The following is a 19949-nucleotide window of genomic DNA, read 5'->3' as shown; positions in this document are numbered from 1 at the left end:
TAGAGTCACTGAACTGCGTTTTTTTCAGAAACCTCCGTTAGCTTAGCTGGAAACAATGGAGTAAGAACCTCATAGTTCTGCTTTCAGCTCCACCTTTGTTCCTATTTTTGGATTGTCTGGGGATGACGAGACGTGTGACACGGCCCAGGTGGCAGTGATCGGAAACCGCCCTGTGAGTGGGTTTGTTCATCTTTTTTTACAGTCATTGGTGTGAATCTGCCATTGTGATTGTTTGAATTTCATCGGTTTTCTATTGAAATTAGTTTGATCTTGTTTCACCAAAACAGACACTTTTATTTCGACTAGGTAATTCCAGGAAACAACGTTTTAAAAATTCACCTTGTGTGTGTGTGTGTGTGTGTGTGTGTGTGTGTGGATACAATTTAATTCTCAAAAGCTGCCATATTTGATACTATGGCAATGCTACAGAACTGAGAATAACTTAAGTGTTCTTTAACTAGCTTTAAAATGTATCTACTAAATCAAAATTTATAAAACTTAAAACTGGTGAAGTGAAGTACTACACCACATGAAGTACTACAATATGAAATTATGGTTTAAGGTGCAATTTGGTAGCCTGGCAAGTCATCCTATATATGTGAATATATTGTCTGGCCACTATCCATAGACAGAACTCAGTTATGAGGCAGGATCTACAATTTTCTTACAAATTGTCCACGAGCTACTGGACAATGAACAACGTGACCTACTCACCTCTATAGATGTCAGTCAATGGGGCAGTCCACCATAAACTGTCCAAGAAGAAACAAACACGTTCCTCTATCTGCTCTTCACTAAAAGAAAAGCCCAAGTCTTAACAGTCCAAAGTTGATGCAAAGCCATTTTAACCATGACACAATACAGCTCAGGCCAATGGTAGACCTGTTGAGGCTCCTATGGAGCTCAGCTAGACCAACACGCAGAGCAAAATCATTTGCTCTGGCAACTGGCTGTCTAGGTGTCTAGGCTACCAATATCCTGTGGTCAAATTTGGTACTGCAGTCCTTTTTTTTTTATAAACAAATGGTAACTATCTCACTTCAATACATCAATTTCATGGATTTTTGCCTGTTCTGGATTAGCGCCAGAAGATTCTAGATGACAAGCAAAGATGAGTCATACACAGTAAGTTGATAAATCGATAAATACATTGTCATATCTGGTGTTAACACTCTTATAGTAATATGTATTTGGCATTGGAGACAGTGAGGTTGTTTGCCGTTTTGCTGTTAGCTTGCTGTTTTGGTTCTGACTCATTAGAGGAAGTTAAACATGACAATTGACTCATTGTTCACTTCACACATACATTTCACGGTAATATACAGTTGATGGCCATTGGAATGGGAGCTTAAGATACTTTTAGAGCTGACTATTTGATTAAACTTCACCGTTAGCATTGTTAGCTCAATGTCAGCCTCTAGCCTGCTTCACCCAATATTAGAGTGAAACTAAAAGATGTTTTGGCTTTTTAGGGGTATAAGAAATAACTTCTGGGTCGCTCCTGTTTACTGGCTTCAGTTTTTTAAACAACTCTGGAGCTTTTTGCAGACTCTGCTACTTTAAAGGTGTGAAACACAAAAATATTTTTTAATGATTATTTCTGATGATAACTGCTCTACTTTTTCAAGCAGGCTGAACAGGAAAATAGTCTCTTACACCAATTCCCTGCATTAGCTTCTGATAGAAAATAGATGATAAAGATCTAGGATTTGAAAAGCCAGACTGTCACGGTCTGGGTTTTTTTTCACACACTAATTGGTGTAGAGTCTCATCTCTCCTCTGCAGGTGGGCGTGCCTGGAAGTTGGGAGGCTGCAGGTAATCTGCTGATTAGCTGGCCAGGGATATTTAAGCTCCTGAGAGACGCCTTCACTTCGCTGGATGATTAACTCAACTTGGGTATTTCTCCTAACAGCCAAATCCAAACTAAGCTTTGATTTTGAGAATTTCTGGGTTATGGATTTTTGATTTTTGAGATCTCTGTGTTTTTGACTGCTTGTTTTGCCTCCTGCAGATATCACCTATCAGTTCACCTCGTTTGCTGCTACCAACCTGGTTTCTTCACTGTCCACTCGTCTCTCAGCGTCCTCCTCTGGTCTTCCCACTCCAGGCTGCCCACCCTCCCTCCTGGATCACCATTACCCTTCATGCTCAGCTCCCTCCTCATTTGGACTCCAAGCTCATCAGCCTCCAGTAAGCCTCCTGCCCTCCCCAGACCGGTCCCTCCTCCCTCTCTCACGAGGTCTCACCTCCAACCTGTAAGTTCCATCAGATCCAACATTCAGATTTCCGAGTGCCAGACCTAACTCTCCCTGTTCCTCCAGGATTCTCCACACCCGAACCTCGCTTCTCTGCCGAATACTGCTAGACTTCCTAGCAGCTCCTTCTGTTCTCCTTTTCTAATAAATTATTGTTTGCGATCTTCTTTGACTCTGTGGACTGATTCTGTATGTCGTGGGTTAGGCATCTACCACACAACATGACACAGACAGATGTACATTACACTGTCACTTAGCATTCCTGGACTTACGCATCCTTACTCACAACGGGGAAGGTTTAGCATTAGGAAACGGCAGAGAACTACTAGTAGAAGCTGACTTTTGGCAACTCCACCACACAGAAGAACTCCTTCAGGCTTGCGTCATTTGTGGAGAGGGTTTGCGGAGCAAATGCAGTCAGTAGAAGAATCGAGTTGCTGCAATCCAATCCAAGGCGAGATGTCCAGATATAAAAAAATTAGACATCAAATTCCGTCGTCTGAAACTCCTCTGATGTGGCACACTTCTAGTCAGTGGCGGCTGGTGAATTAATTTTTTTTTGGTGGGGCCCAATTTTGCAAGTCAGTTTTTCAGATGCACTGACCACATATCATCACTAAAAACATCAGGGCTGCCAACTCTCACGCACTGAGCGTGAGACACACGCATTTGACCGTCTTCACACGCTCTCACGCCACACCTCCAATATCTCACGCTAAACCTGCGCTCCCCAAACGAGCATCACGCACAGTGTGTAGGGCATGATAAAACAGATTATATTAATTATAACATTAGCTACAGAACAACATGCACACAAACAACACTTAAGTAATAATTAAACTGGAATTATTTCACACACAGAATCCCATCTGTATAATCTAAGCCGATGTGATTTACTCCGCTCTGGTTGTGAGATGGGCGGAGCGGTGACCTCCACCTGCTGTTGATGGGACGGGCATGCCCGGTTCTCCCAGAACCGTGAGCTGCAGCTGCGAGCGCCGCCAAAATGACATGCTTTATTTAGAAATGCAGCCGCGTCACCAGCCGGTGTTGATGGAGCTTCAGTCCCAAATGTTTTTCTTTTGTTTTCCCTCATCAGCCACAGATCCTCACTCACAGCAAGCTGGGCTTCCTATCGAGATGACTCACTCACACGTTCCCGCTCCTACATTAGTTGGTGACGCGGTGAATTAAAACATTAGGAATCCTAATGTTTTAACTCACCGCTTCACCAGTGTGTTTTTCCTGTTTGTGAGACAAAACCTTCCTCCATAACCAGGTTACTGGTACGGAAGCCTGGAAAGGCCAAAATGCCTCATACATTTTTTTTCCTACTGGCTGATATGAATTAATATAATAGAATAGAGTAACTTTTATTGGTCCCACAGTGGGGACATCCACTCATTACAGCAGCACACACACTTAGAGACACAGATTACAGTACAACTGATTCCAGCCATGTTTGCTTTGATAACTTCAACAACTTCATGCTAATGACCCACATGAACACAATCCTCTGTTTAGTGGATACAACTACATCATGAAGTTAGCTTAACATGGTAGATTTTTTTTTGGCAGGAAAACATAACTGGTAATATTATGAATGACATGATATTACCCACCCGTAGATGGAATTTTAAAACATTTACATTAATTATAATTAAAAGTTCCTGTGTGACATTTGTGACATGTAGCTGTAACTCTTTACTGCAGACAGACAGTCAGACAGACAGACAGACAGACAGACAGACAGACAGATAGATAGATAGATAGATAGATAGATAATGTGAAGAAGTTCAGGAGGGTTAGATGTTAAATTTTCCACACGAAAAGAAAATTTGTATTAAACAAAGTTCAGTTCCCTCTGTAAAGTCAGAGGTACGGAAGAGGATTAGAGCCACTGAAAAGAAAAAATAAAGGAAAAGAAAAAGAATTCTGACTTTTTCTTAGAATTCCAGGATTAAAAGTCAGAATTCTGAGATTAAAAGTCAGAATTCCCTGTCAGAATTCCAAGATTAAAAGTCAGAATTCCCTGTCAGAATTCCAAGATTAAAAGTCAGAATTCCGAAATTAAAAGTCATAATTCTGAAAAAAAAACATGATTTTGAGAATAAATAAGTCAGAATTCTGAGAAAAAAATAAGATTTCTCTTTCTTTTCTTTTTTTTCTTGTCATTGGCTCTAATCCCCTTCTGTACAGAGTAGAAATAAATAAATAAAATGTGGTGCACAAAAAGTCTCAATATAAATAACCACCCCCGCTCTAAACGGTCGGCGAATTGTCCTCTCCCAACCCCATGACCCTGTCTCACTCTTTGAAATGTTCAAAAGTTGGCTGCCCTGAAAACATGCTTAACATTCAGCAATATATGTAAACTGCATAAGTACTTAACGGGAAGAGGCTCATCGAAATGACAGAGTCCATGTTTTAATTTCTACCTCAACAACACCCAATGGCAATAAGCCACTAAATGAAAAGCATTACAAAGCTAATTTCATCCTGTCAAAAGCACAAATTCAGTCTTACCTTTGCTGGTTTGTGGTCATAATGATCTGTGTCATATAAAAAAAAATCCACTTGGTTCATGTAATCCTATGGCCCAACGTCACACCGAGCTCATGCCTTACTGTTTTGGGTTTTACTTGCTGAGAGTGTTTAGAAATCTCCGACGCCATATTCCATACATTTTTGGTTATCCATAATAATAAAAATCTATGAGCTGTACTCAGCTGCTCTACCACGAACAAAGAATGGTGAGCTAAACAATTAGAAAAAGAATTTTGAAAAAAAAGAACAATGACCAGTGGAGAGCTTCCAGTTCCGGGTGAACATCCAGAACTGAGACTCCGGTCTTCTGCGAATGTTTCAGTTACTGACTTCTGCAACCAAAGGCTCTCCTATTCTTTGTATTGGAGGAGGATCCAGCACACATGTGCCAGTTAAAGTGTAGGTTTATGGTAAAGATTGCTGTACCCAAAAAATAACAGGAAATACGTCACAAGGTTGTGATAAAAGTGTGAGGCAACAAAAGTATTATATAAGTGAGAGAACATTTTAAAACTACATTAAAATGCAGATTAAACACAGCACTAATAGTCCGTATGATGAATAGATGGTTTAGTTTAATTTTCAGGTTCATTTATTTTTTTATTTATATCTTTCTTCTTCCTGTGAGACTGGTGGGCCGGAACCCTAGCACCCCCTATAGACGAGCCGCCACTGTTTGTGGTTCCTGAAAATTGTGCATCAGAGCTTTTTTTCCCAAGAGTATAATTTACAAGGCATCAATTCCTACTACAGACCGCTGCAAACGTACTGATTAAACAAGTGGTCCACACTTTTAACCTTCCCTTATTGATGGCAAGTGTCTGTTGAATTGCTCTCGTAAATCTTAACTACCAACTACTGTTTTTCTCATTGAGTCAAATAAATGACTACAAATAAGTACAAGGATGTGTATGTAGCAGTGAACAGAATGTATTAGTATTCTTGTTCCCTTTGATAATTAGCCCAGTCTAGTCACAATTGTCTGTATTTCCCATGCAAATCAGCTTCTCATGAATTTTCCAGTCAGGTGCTTCTCGATGCAAATGAAGAGCTCATTCTGGGTTCCCTTTTCACTGTAGTCCAGTAATTTTATTCAGAAAAACAATCTGAGAACTAGCCTTCTTTCTCTTTGTCTCCCTAGAGCGGTATCACATTCTTTATCACGCCTTTCCCTTTCTTGCTTTGCATGTTTTTCTTGGCAATTCTTCTTTCAGAAGCAAATTGGAAAACAAAGAAGAATGTAATGGATTTTTTAGGCTTCAAACTTAAATGCAGTAATTTTGAGAGAAATTCACGACCTAACATAGAATACGGTTCACATTTTTTAACCTTTTTTTGGAATAAAACAAACGCAGCTGAACTTGTTCGTTACATACTAACAAATGAGCAAAAGCGACACATGTGTACCTGTCATCTGTGTTTAATCGTATGCATTTGAGTGTATTTGTGTTCCTCAGATTTTTTTCCATTACTCTTTTTTATTGTCGTATAAACTGGCATAATCTGCCAATGCACACTATGTATAACTTGAATGTAATCTGTGCAGCACATGGTCACCTACTGAAACAAATGCAGCCTTCAACTGAAGTCAAACCAAGCAGCCTCGGTTCTTCTCAGCTCGTAAGGATAAATATTTAGCCTGCAGTATAAACACAGAGAACTTCTAGGAATGCTCTGTTCACGAAGAACAGCCGTGCTTTCAATATCCCTCTGATAAGATGGATGAAAGACAAAACTGTTGCTATGTTTCTAGTTTAAAAAATTAACTGGTTTAGACTCAGGTAAAGTTATTGACTAAGTATAGAGACAAAAGGTCATTTCTATAACTTTTCTATGACCAGTTTCTATGAGCTTTATTGTTTTTAATTGATCGAAAATCTATTCTAATACCATAATGCCAAATGGGCCACTTTTGACACATTTGACACAATTTGAAATTTCGGACAGCTTAATCTCTTTAAAGCTGTGGTACATTGCTTAAATTTTTTTCAACTAACTCATAAGATGTTTAAAGGTTAAAAACATAAAAATTCAAGTCCCAATAGGTTTCACACACACTTTATGTGTGTACAAAATTTGTTCTCTACATTTGACCCATCCCCTGGGGGAGCGGTGAACTGCACACCAAGCTACGTTTGGGAACCATTTGGTGGTTTAAACGCTGAATCCAGCCCCTTAATGCTAAGTGTCAACCAGGATTTGGACCCCGATCTCCCAGTCTCAGGGCGGACACTCATACCCCTAGGACACTGAGCTGAAATGAAGTAAGATTGACATCCGCTGGTCAAATGTGGGTACTGCAGCCCAATTTTCTAAACAAAAAGTAAGTACTTCACTGCCCTTCCATGAGTTTCAAGGCTGTTGCCAGTTATGAATCAGCACCAGAAGGTTCTAGATGACAAGTGAAGATGAGTCACACTTTAAGTTGATAAGTAGATAAATACACTGTCATATCTGATGTTAGAACTCTTGGGTGTTTTACCGCTGGAAGCACTTACTACACTTATCGTAATATGCCTCTGCATTAGAGGAAGTGAGGTTGCTTGCCAACTTGCTGTCAACCATTACTTGTTATTGATTTCACACATACTGTCATGTTAGTCATTAAAAAGTAACATAAGATGCTTTTAGAGCCGACTATTTGCTTCATATTCACAGTTAGCATTGTTAGCTAATCAGCCTGTAGCCTGCTTCACCCAATATTAGAGAAATATTAAACAAAAAGATGCCGTGGCTTCTTAGGGGTACAAGAAATAAATTCTGGGTCGCTCCTGTTTACTGGCTTCAGTTCATTAAACAACTCTGGAGCTTTTTGCCTGTCGGTGTTGAGTTAAAAATGCCTGCAGTGCCGCGTTAGCTGGGCGCAGAATCAGCAACCTCAGAAACTAACTGATTGTAAATGGTAACTTTATTTCATTTTCTATTATTTTCAAAAGGAGAAACACTGACAACGCCCAGCCAAATTAAAAAAGAATCTGTTTCAGTATAACCTTTCTTCCAACATGACTGAGACAATAGACTGTTTTGTAATTTTTTCGCTCCTTTAACCGTGAGATCAAATATGCATATTATTATTATTTTTGCTATCAAGTGTTTCTACATAGCAGGAATTCACTTAAACCTCACCAAACCCAACATGAAAGTGTTTGATTTAAACATGACATTGAGGTCAAGAAGTGCATACAAGTCATTAAAATACCTTGGGTTTAAAATGATTATTAAAACATAAATAACTAGTAATGTTAAAGAATGTTAACATCACTGGTTGACCTACACGTTGTCGTAAAATAAGATATTATTTTATCAGGGTTTGGTATTTGCAGTTATCAGAGTCTCCCGATGAAAAAAAAAACTGAAACCAACACAAAACCCACAAATATGCCCCCTCAAAATCCGAAATAAGGTTTCATATTCCCAAAAGGGTTTTCTTTTCCCAGACAGTATTGTCATGCACTTCAGCATGAGCCTTAGCAGACGTGTGTGTGTGTGTGTGTGTGTGTGTGTGTGTGTGTGTGTGTGTGTGTGTGTGTGTGTGTGTGTGTGTGTGTGTGTGTGTGATTGGTGGGAGGTGAAGGATGAAGAAGTAGTGTAAGCAGGACAGGGGGTGGGGGTTGACAAATCCATCCCATCTCCTTTTCTATCTCTGGAATGCAGCTGGAATCCATGCTCGACTCCCCTGTTGGCTCCACCAACACTCCCAACACCTTGTACCGTGCTACAGTCCACACTCAAACACAATGTGTTGCTCTGCCTTTTTCTTTTGTTGGGTCACACTAACCTATGAGATAATTTAATGCCTGTTTTAAGAGCCTTTGATGGTTTCTGAGTGTTGAAAAGAGAGCGTCTGTTCATTCATGAAGGACAAGCTTAGGCAACGTTAACCATTCACTCTTCTGCAGTAGTTGCTTGGTTGTGTGGAGCTGGTGCCTGTCTCCAGTGATCAGTGGGTGAGAGATGGCATTCAACCCTGGTCAGTTCATCAGTTCATTGCAATGCCACAAAGTTGACCTCGCTATATACATCTTACATATACGCCAATACATAGTTTGTTGCTAGGATTTTTTTTTCTTATTTTCAAAAGATTTAAACAAAAAAAAGAGACGAGTATACACAATATTTTTTTCCTTTGACTGTTTTTCTGTCCTGTCTGTTTATTATCTTCCTGCATCTCCTCTCAATCCTAAAGAAAAACTGCTACCTGGCATCATATATATTCACCTTACGAGTTACCTTTGAACTGCAGTTCTAAAAGATCTACTGACCACAAATACAGCGGAGTGCGCGCCGCGCGCTGTTCGCACCGGTGCGGTGAAGTCACCGGACGATGAAACCGGTGATGCGCTTGCTCCGCAGCAGCGAAACGCACCAGACACAAATAAAAGGCAGAAAGCATGAAAGGATATGAGCCGACATGAACAATTGCGTGTTAAATTTGTTTTTGAGGTAGCGACACTTTGATAATGTTACTGTGGCCGTGCTCAGGACGCATCTGTCTGGAGCGCGTCAATGATCAGAGCTCTGTGCCTCTCAGCTCAAAATAATACCAGCAGAGTCCACATAAATAATGTAATATACGTAGAACCAGGATCATTTTCGGGCTAAAAAATAGTCTACAGTCCATCGTCCCTAATGTGTTTGTGACCCTGCAGATTTTTCTAACTCTACCAGTTACAAATTGTGAAGGGGAACGATCATTTTCACAAATGGCAAGAATAAAAAATTAACTGAGAACAACACAAACTAGACAGCACCTCAGTGCACCGTCACTGATGGATACAGAATCTCAGTTTATCAGGAATCTGGACTTTGATGACATTGTAAATGAATTTACTAATAGAAAGGCCAGAAAGCAGTTTTTCTGAAGGCAAGAGAGGAGACCAACAAGAGGAGACAAAAAGAGGAGGAATGAGACAGGAGACAAGAGGAGGAAGGAAACAGGAGACAAGAGGAGGAAGGAAACAGGAGACAAGAGGAGGAAGGAAACAGGAGACAAGAGGAGGAATGAGACAGGAGACAAGAGAAGAAAGAAGACAGGAGACAAGAGGAGGAATGAGACAGGAGACAAGAGAAGAAAGAAGACAGGAGACAAGAGGAGGAATGAGACAGGAGACAAGAGGAGGAATGAGACAGGAGACAAACAAAAAACATGCAGATATTTCATCTTTGCAAACTTTTCAATAACTGTATAATCTTTTAAATAATCCTGCATTACTTTCTGTTGTACTTTGACAGTGGGATCTCTTTTACAGCAGACTCTTGCCCCCACTGTCCCACAGATTAACAACATTTTTGTTGTTGTTTGACAGAAGAGAAGACAGGAGCGCTGAGGAAGAGGGACAGAAAAAGAGGAGAAAAGAGAGAGAACAGAGAAAGAAAAACATTGTGCCCAGGGGCCCCTGCAATGATCATTCGGCCCTGCAGACAGAGCTGATATAACTCCAGCGAGCAGCGACACGCTCAAATCAGCATGACTCTGTGGCTGCTGTAGTTTTTATTTTTCCTCCCCGACACACAGCGACGTGGTCAAGCTGCTCAGACGCTCTCCATGTTCATCAGCACAAACCTATGTGAGCACCTGTTGTCATCTAATGTTGTCGTTATTATGATGAAGATGAACAAAACAACAGGAGTCTCCTCCTCAGCTCAGAACAACCCCATGATGCAGGTATCTGGCTGGAACAGGTGAGCATCACAGTAAACCAGTGGAGCAAACTGAGCTTTAAATATTTTGGTTTTATGCTCTTTTTCTGCTCCAAAACATGAAAGTTAACAGGTGAGATGTTGCATTTTCATTTGAGATAAAATAATATTTTTATTTTGTTGTTGGCTCGTGAGAAAAGATTTAACCTACAGTAAACAGGAAGTGGAAAGGCTGCAGATAGATGAATAGAATAGAAAATCCCTTTATTGTTCCTCAGTGGGGAAAGCTAGACGTCACAGCAGCGATGACACTTATTACAGGAGAAAAAAAGGAGAATAAAAAAAAGAATAATCAACAAGAAAACATAAATCCTGAATAGAGTTTAAAAATGCTGATTATACCACAAGTAATGAATACCACTGATGCCTTTTATTTAAAACTGACTTGCTCGTGTGTAATTTGGTTATTCCACATTCAGTGTTAATGCAAAAATAAGTTTGTTTCCCAATTAAAAGTTTCAAAATTGCATATATGTTGTCAAAGAAAATGTGCTAATTTGCCATCACTTTTTCAAAAAATATGAAGTTCGGCCCGCAACTTCATCCCAGATTTTCATTTCGGCCCCGTGTGAGTTTGAATTTGACACCCCTGCTCTAAAGGATAATTTTAGCACCTACTGTCTCAAAAATGATTTAAAGATATTAAAAAGTTATTTAGTGTACCTTTAAAAACTGACCTTTCTCAGAAATACAAATGTTTCCTGTAAGTCCTGCTCTGAATCAGTCCTGCCCATGACATTCTGCTCCTATAATGTCACTTTAGGCATGAAAGATGTTCAAGGTCCAGTAAATGACGTTCTCTAAGTATCTCTGTTGCTTTGTTTCCAACCTATTTACACTTTCAGCTGAGCTTCTTAGCGTCTTGGACTTTTTTTATTATTTATTTCCATGCTGACTGCGTCAGAGCCTTACGACGTATAAACCATCCCTCAACGCTTACGTTTCAGAAGGATGCTGCCTTTGTTCTCACGCCCACAGCCCGGACCAGCCGCACTATTTACATCAGCGAGCCATTGCCGTGGTAACAGACAGAGCCTCGCAGTCAGAGAGTGAGCATGAGACTGAAGAAATCCTTGAAAAATTAAATGAAAAAAGAAAACAGGAACACATTTAGTGTGTGACAGGAAGCATTTATCTCTTAAGTTCTGTTCAGAAAATTACTATTATCGAGCACTGCCTCTCGAAATCGTAACTGTTTTCCAGTTGCTGTGATGTAGCCATCCTAAAGATTTCAAAGTATTTCCCAGTAGCAATCTGTTTTTACAAGCTTAAAACATAAAAATTAAGAAAGATTCATCCAAACACAGGTTTGTGTAGCTAATTTTGTCCAATTTGTTAGCATTTCAGAAGCTAACTGTCTCTCCTGTCAACACAAAGCAAAATTGAATGATTTTTTAACATTATGGAGCCAAAAAGCACACACACACACACACACAAACACACACATTCTGAGTGTGGTAAGTCATTTCAGAGCTTATTAAACCTCCATTAACACACAGCCTCCCTACAAGCTAGAGCTAATCAAAGCCAGGTGTGCGCTGCGTTTTTGCCTCATCCCTCCACTAGCCCTTCATTCTTTTGACCTACATTTTTCTTTCCTCTGATTCTCTCTTTGTCTCTCACTCTTGGCGTTTCCTAGCTTCGTATCTGCTCTTGAGTAAAAGTTTATTTTGTCCCATGCTCGCACCAAAACCTGGCAGCTTTGCGACTGCTAAAACTCCAGCAAATTAGGTCAAATTAAGACAAATTGTTGCTCCCAGCAGGAAACCGGACTGACACACTTTGCTCATTGTCTTATTAAAAGGATTTTTTTTGTGCTACTTTGAAGTATGTTGCTGTGTAGAAAATAGATTTTTTTTCTGTGTAGTAAAGAGCTTCCGTTTGGCAAAATAGATTTCACATATAGAAATGATGAGTTTATTCAGGGGTGTTTCAGGGGCCATAAAATTATGACTTTTTTTTGTTTAAAAAAATACAACAAATATTTTACAGGGATTTCAAGGTGTGGTTTACTTATATATTCAATGCCGGTTTAGAGGTGGGCTGATATATTAATGATATGCACACACCTCACTTCTGACTGGCTAACAGAACGGGTTCAGCCATGTTGCAAAGTCACTATCACCAAGACACTCTTCCCCCTCTCCTCGCTGCGAATTTTTTTTTTAAGCCTTCCTGTGGGCGGGTGTGAGCCAAGATGAGCGAGGCCATGAATGCAATTTTACAGTGCGACATTGATATGTGAGGATGTTCAAATCCTATCATTTGACAGCCAGTACAAGTGAAGCACAGCCTTAAGTGCTACCCAAATTAAAACTTTCAGCTTTCTAAATGTGCCCAGCCATTCATGTTGTTACTTTACAAACAACACTCAGTTTCACAATAAACAGTTATTTTACTAGAAAAAAAAGTGTGGTGTAAAATTGATGCTAGTATTCCCATGCTTTCGTTCTTTTTTAAACACAGAAACAGTTTTGTTTACCTGTTTGTAGCTACAGTTTTGCCGACGGCTGCCGGCTTCTTCAGGCTGACGCTGATGGTGGCGCGCCACTTCCTTCTCCGTTTATCTGCGGGCAGCAGAGGACGTTGTCGCCCTCTACTGCCCGCTCTCCCCTCTCCGACGATGCAGTCCCATGCGTGGTCCAGCGTGTAAACTCCGTTGTCCCTGTTCATGGTCCCACATCCACATCTCCTTATCTCAATTGCTTCCTTGATCCATTCCTTGGTATTTTTGTTGTTCGGTGGTTATTATCCGTGTGTTGTCCCAGTCCATTATATGGTTTTCTCTTAAGCAATGATCTGTTACGGCTGACTTTTTTATTGTATTTTCTGCTTCTTCTTTTGCTGCTCTTGTGTGCTTACGATTTGCCTCTTTCTCGCACTCCTTTCTGTGTTCTATTGTCCGTGTATTGAGTTGGCGTCCGGTTTCTCCTATGTATGTTTTATTGCAAATTTTGCATGAAATGAAAGAAGCAGAAAATACAATAAAAAAGTCAGCCGTAACAGATCATTGCTTAAGAGAAAACCATATAATGGACTGGGACAGCACACGGATCATAACCACTGAACAACAAAAATACAAAAGATGGATCAAGGAAGCAATCGAGATAAGGAGATGTGGATGTGGGACCATGAACAGGGACGACGGAGTTTACACGCTGGACCACGCATGGGACTGCATCGTCGGAGAGGGGAGAGCGGGCAGTAGAGGGCGACAACGTCCTCTGCTGCCCGCAGATAAACGGAGAAGGAAGTGACGCGCCACCATCAGCGTCAGCCTGAAGAAGCCGGCAGCCGTCGGCGAAACTGTAGCTACAAACAGGTAAACAAAACTGTTTCTGTGTTTAAAAAAGAACGAAAGCATGGATTTAGAAAGACACAGCAAGAACACACCTAAGATGATGCTAGTATTGCTAAATCACATATGATTCTTGCAGTTCGCACAATAATAAGCAAGGAGAAATATGGCAGTGTGTATCCAAAAGGTCTGTGGTTTCTTTTCTGTTGGGTTTAGCTCAGCTGTGAAGGTTTCACAGTTAAGGACCATAAAAGTTAACCGATACCAGGAACCGACACCAATGCAGTTGCCTGAAAGTAGCTTCTCTGTAACTTGTCATTTCTGTTCACCTAATATATTTAGTTTTGTGATCATATCTATTAATATATTTTATTTTCATTTCTAACTGCATTGTTGGTTCTTTTTTTAAAACACAGAAAGGGTTTCTTTTTTTTTACCTTGCTGCTGACAGTTTCGTTCGCGGCTGCGAACTTCCTCAGAGCTGACGCTGATGGTGGCGTCACTTCCTACTCTTTCTAAAAAAAAGAACCAACAAGCAACCAACCAACATGCTTCGTAGGTGTTCTTCAATGTCTTGCAGAATTTACGCAACATTTCACAGCCTTTGCGCAAGGCTTCGTGGTAGGGATGACCTGATCTGATCACATGATCGGAAATCGGCCCCGATCACGTGGTTTCAGACTCGATCGGGACACGGGCTTTACTTCCCGAGCCAAGCCCCGATCTGGACTTGGATACTGGGTTCAAATTACAGGAGAGAAACTTGGTTCTCCTTAAAGGTTGTCAGGCTCCCCTGATGCCCTTAACTTCCACACCCAGAAGGAGCACAAAAGAGATCCAGTTTCTACCTTTATTATATTATTTATATGGACTCAGCAGGGGCGGATTTAGGACTGAAGAAGACCCGGGGCTTAACACGCGCACACACACGTGACATGCACTAGTCAACATCATATATATTACAAATCACAAATATTTTCAAATAAGACTCACAAACCTGAGTCAACACCAGTATCATCAAAGCTGGGGTCCTGTCGCGGTACCTTTTGGTCTAAAAAAACGCCCTTATGTCCATCTTTACATTTGCGTTTCAGGCAGAGAGTGTAGAAGAAGCCGGCTGCTGAAGGGCTTCTTCAGTGGTGGAGGCTCAGGCAGGCTGTACACAAACTACTGCCAGCTGCTCCCTCTCTGTTAAAATTTGGTACTGCACGTTACTTCCACGTTTTAGATCTGGGGCTTTTCATAAAATATTCGGGGCTTGAGCCCAAGTAGCCGGGCCTAACGCCGCCCCTGGGACTCAGCGTAGCGGGGATTCTTTTGGGCAGAGATGCAGAGAGCGTCAGGCAGACCGCGGATTATTCATGAACTCCAGCTGCGTTCTGCACACGGCCACAGTAACATTTTCTAAGTTTCTAAGTGGCGTCACCAAATAATATATAATTAACACACAGTCATTCGTGTCCGTTCATTTTCTCTCTGGTAAGTTCTGTCTGTATTTGAGCATGACGTGTGGACGCGCTCGCGCTACAGCGCTCGTCACTGGCGCAGCCGGGCAGCGCAGCGCACACTGCGCTTTTTTTGCGGTCAACGGATCAATTTGATCTGCTAGTTAAAAAGTTACTTGTGAGGTGAAAAAGAAGGAAGCAGGCAGGAGTTTTTCTGGAGGACTGGGAGATGCAGGAAGATCAGAGACAGACAGGACAGGAAACTAAAAACCAAGAAAACAAAACAAAGTTCTTAAATAAATAAAATGTAGGTAGATTCATCCCACTACACGTTTGTACCTGTATAAAGCAATAATTTATCAGCATGTAGTATTTATATAGTTGATACAATTCAGATCATCTTCAAAACTCCGTCCATGCCCAGGGACGTATCTAAGCATTTTGGGGGCCGAGGCAAAATAGACCCCTGCCAGGTATTTTAAGTTGAAGTGCTATCTGATTTTATATTAGACTTTTTATATTTGCAATAAAGTCCAAAAGTGAAGAATTTATGTTATTTATTACTTGATTGTTCAAGCTACCTCACAGACGTGATCTGTTGTTAAAAACGAAAATAAAAATGTAATTAAATTAAAAATAAGGAACATTCTGGAACTGTTTCTTCCTTTTCATTATTTTTTTATGTATCGAAAGTATCGGATCAGGACTCGGTATCGACAGATTCTCAAAATCAAATGACTCGGACTCGAGGGCAAAAAACCTGATTGGGACATCCCTACTTCGTGGACATTACGCAACGCTCCGCGGACAATATGCGATGCCTCGCAGACTTTACACAACACTTTGTGGACATTATGTGATGCTTCGTAGACTTTACGTGACACCTCGAAGACTTCACAAAAAGCTTCACAGACTTTATGCAACGCTTTGCAGACCATGCACTGCTTTGCGGACATTACGTGGCACTTCACGTCCGCTGGAGAGACGAGATAAGATGGTGATTATGATTTTTACGTTTGTCCAAATCCAAGGGCTGCATTTGTCCAAGTACACATTATAAGAGAAGGAGAGGATTTGTTTTAAATGTTAGAATACTCATATCTGGAGTTTTAAAAAATCACAATAATTTAAAGTGCTTGTGTTTTTTGGTTGTTTTCATTGACGCATATGTGTTTTATCAAAAATAATAAGACAATTTTGCAAACACTAGCTTGTAGGGCAGGTCCATTTTTCCTCATGTATTGCCACTTAGTTTAATGTCATCACTGTTGCTAGACAGTAGGACATATGTCAAGGTAGTGGAAGGATTATATACGAAGGCTAGACCGTTCACAGCCGCTCACTTCTGGTCTTAGCTGTTAAGGATGGACCCAACCTAAGTGGACTGGATAGGTCAGGACCTTACGACGCTAACATTGAATTTGGACACACCCTCAGAAACATGAGGCTTTTATTTATTTATCATATCATATCATATCATATCATATCATATCACATATACCAATTTATTTATAAAGCACAGTTTAAAAATAGCATGGCAGCTAACCAAAGCGCTGTACAAAAAAAGAACCAGCGGCTCGGATACATCTGCTGAAACACAACAGAAAACTGCGGAATTAGCTAAAATGCATAAATAATCAAACATAAAAATTTATACTAAATCAACAGCCTACGAGAATAAGTAAAAGCACTATTCAAAGTAATTAACTAATGAAAAAGACAATTAAAACCACAAGTGCTGCAAAATGCTACAAAGTGTAACAAAGTGAGCTACTAAGACATAAAAACTAAATTAAGAAAAGGAAAACCAGCGCTAAGATGGACAGGAAAGAGGATTGTGGCCTCTGAGAGTCCTGCTATTTTCCTGTATAGTGTCATGGAGGAAAGGCAATGATGAAGAAGTGTGTTTTAAGAGCAGACTTGAACCTCCCGACGGATGGAGCCAAATGCACATGGAGGGGCAGAGAGTTCCTGAGATTTGGGGCTGCATGAGAGAAGGCACGCTTCTCTTATGAATTGCATCAAACCTTTAAATCAATGTATTAATGATGTACTTTTCAGTGTGTAGAATGGTCACAAAAAGAGTATAATCAACAAAAAGCATACATCATTTGTTAAGTTCTACTCTTGAAGGATGCCCTTCCCTTATGAATAATGTACAATTCCATCCATGTGCCATGTGGTGGTGTTTACAAAGCAAAGATGGTAGAATGACAGCAAAACACACTGACAGCTGACGATGCACATTCAACATATGCCTCAACTGATAGAGGTGGAATTTATGGCTCTTTGAAGGAAGCCGGACCCCAATGAGCCATTTGAAATCGACAGTCCCGAAAAAACACTTTAGTGCATGCTGACTCCTTGCTTGGACATCTGGGCTACCTTAGATGTTAGGTCTTCTCAGCTTTTATAGCTTTTTGTTGTTGTTGTTTTTTTTTTGTGTTACTGATGAATCAGGTAGAAAATGAAGTTTAGCCCTAGAAATACACATCATAATGGCCAAAACACTTCCTGAAAGCACAGCAGTATCCCCCTCCATCCTAAAAAAGATTGGCTGATGTGCTCGACTCGGTCGCTACCACATTGTTTTTTCCTTTCAACCATGTGTCCAATAGGCTGAATGACGTTTGCCCTACAGTGGGTTTCTTACAACTTTTAATCTTCAGAGCAAAAGACAAAAACAGGTAAGATTTGAAGCAAACATCTGCTTCCTATTCAGCTTGGTGCCTCAATAATGAGGCTTACAGACGATGCCTGGTGACAAAACACTTGAACTGGGGAGAGAAGGAGAAAATAAAAAGGTGGTTTTATCTCTTAATTGTTTTTCTGACTTTATTTTGCCTTGTTTTTCTTGGTTGCACATGTCAGCAAACCCACTTCTGTCTCTATTTATTGCAAACAAATAACCATCAATTTAACAAGATGGGACACTTCTCACGAAAGATGCTTTTCGTGCCATTTTTAAAACAGGAATCTGTTGCTTTCGTCAACAAGAATCGCTTAAATGACTCATCAACAGCCCATGGACTCATCTTACAGATAATTATCAGAATATTTGGGAAACTCTAGGTTGTTGTTTTTTAATTGTCTATGTGCACGACTAAGGCACACACTTTCAAGCACACAGTCATGTTTCTGGGAAGGTACGCTGCAGGAGACAATTTAATCTCTGCTTGGAAGTGATGCCGTTCCCCAAATCAGAACAAACACACTTTGTTATGCTTGTGTATTTTTGCATGTGTGTGTGTGTGTGAGCTGGTGACGGTACAAATAACTCTCTTGAGCACAAGCTACCATCCTGAGAATGCTGAGCAAGTGTTTAAAGCAACAATACAGGCCCACATTAACAGGAAGACTTGGTAAATGTCTTCAATGCAAGGGTGTGTGTAAAGTCCAGCAGAGTTGTAAAAGCAGTTAAACAGACCAGGATGAAATAGTTGGTTTTCTTCTTATCCAGTCCATGTTAAACAGTTTTATTTGGCTCCAGCACTGGGAAATCTGCTCCCACTGCAGCTGCTATCAGCTGTTGTGATGTTGTTGGAAGATTCTTAGGACAAAGCGAGGCTGAGAAGACAGATGTGCGCAGCTGAGACTGACCACAATGCAGCCCACCCACATTATACTGCGATTAATCATTGCAGTGTATATATTTGTGTTAAATCAGAATGAAGACCCCGCTCAGTGGTCATAGTTTTCCACAGTCATGAAGATTGATGCAAGGCTTGCTGATGCCCTCTGCTGGCTGGATAACTTTTTACATTTACTTTTCACATCTAATTACATGCAATTTGTGCGAGCATTTGTTAGATTTGTTTAACAAGTAAAATGTCGGTGTGATCGCTGCAATAAAAGCAGGAGTTTTTGCTGGTCTGGAGCATACAGGTGTGTGTTAACACAATGCAATACTATTGCTGTTTGGTAGGGCTTACTGGTCAATCCCCAAAACTTTGGAGTCAAATATTCTATATTGAAAAAGATTAAACATTTGCAACAAAGTTCACAGGAGTGAATGTCTCTGCTCATTTCCCTACGGTCAGAGGTCAAAGCAAAAAAAAAAAAAAAAAATATATATATATATATATATATATATATATATATATATATATATATATATGTATGTATATACACACACACATGAAGAAAGCAACATTTCAGACCCTACAGACCAGGTTAAAGATTCAAGTTCAGTTCAAAAATCAGCATGTATGGTCTGTTTGCAAGAAAAACATCTTTCTCTCTAAAATTACATGGCAACATGATTTGTACAGTTCCATCTGACTGAACAAGACTTTAGGTACACTTGCCGTTGGACAGATAAGACCAAAAAAGTGATGTTTACCCACAACACAGCTCAATATTTGGCTAAAAACAACTCACACCAGCTGAAAGCACAGTGGTGGAGGGTTGATAATTTGTGCACCTTGTAGTCATTGAATCTGCTATTAAAGGTGCAAATGGAAGAATAAAGTAAGCATTACAGCCTGTGGTCAAATGTGGGTACTGCAGCTCATTTTCCAAACAAACACGTGACGTTCTTGCTACTGTTCCATGAGTTTCATGGTGGTTGCCAGCTACGGATCAGCACCAGAAGATTCTAGATGAAAGGCAAAGACGAGTCATTAGTTACGTATACACATTTTACTGTAATATCGAGTTGCTGGTAATTGAAAAAAGTAGCTTGAGACGTTTTTAGAGATGAC

At 40.3% G+C, this 19949-nt stretch overlaps 1 protein-coding gene and 1 long non-coding RNA gene across 2 annotated transcripts in view; one reads left to right on the top strand and one right to left on the bottom strand.

Moving 5' to 3' along the window:
• LOC107381065 (rho GTPase-activating protein 6) overlaps positions 1-19949 on the bottom strand; it is a 135029-nt gene that overhangs the window by 82624 nt on the left and 32456 nt on the right. The gene's annotated exons all lie outside the window — the stretch shown is intronic.
• LOC139062768 (uncharacterized) lies at positions 411-2423 on the top strand. Its single transcript, XR_011516315.1, has 2 exons — positions 411-2256; positions 2323-2423. It is a non-coding gene; the product is annotated as an uncharacterized lncRNA (long non-coding RNA).

Source organism: Nothobranchius furzeri, chromosome 14 (assembly GCF_043380555.1).
Source record: "Nothobranchius furzeri strain GRZ-AD chromosome 14, NfurGRZ-RIMD1, whole genome shotgun sequence".
Classification (NCBI taxonomy): domain Eukaryota; kingdom Metazoa; phylum Chordata; class Actinopteri; order Cyprinodontiformes; family Nothobranchiidae; genus Nothobranchius; species Nothobranchius furzeri.
The sequence above is the reverse complement of the archived record's forward strand: the minus strand, read 5'-3'. Positions and strand labels throughout refer to the sequence as shown.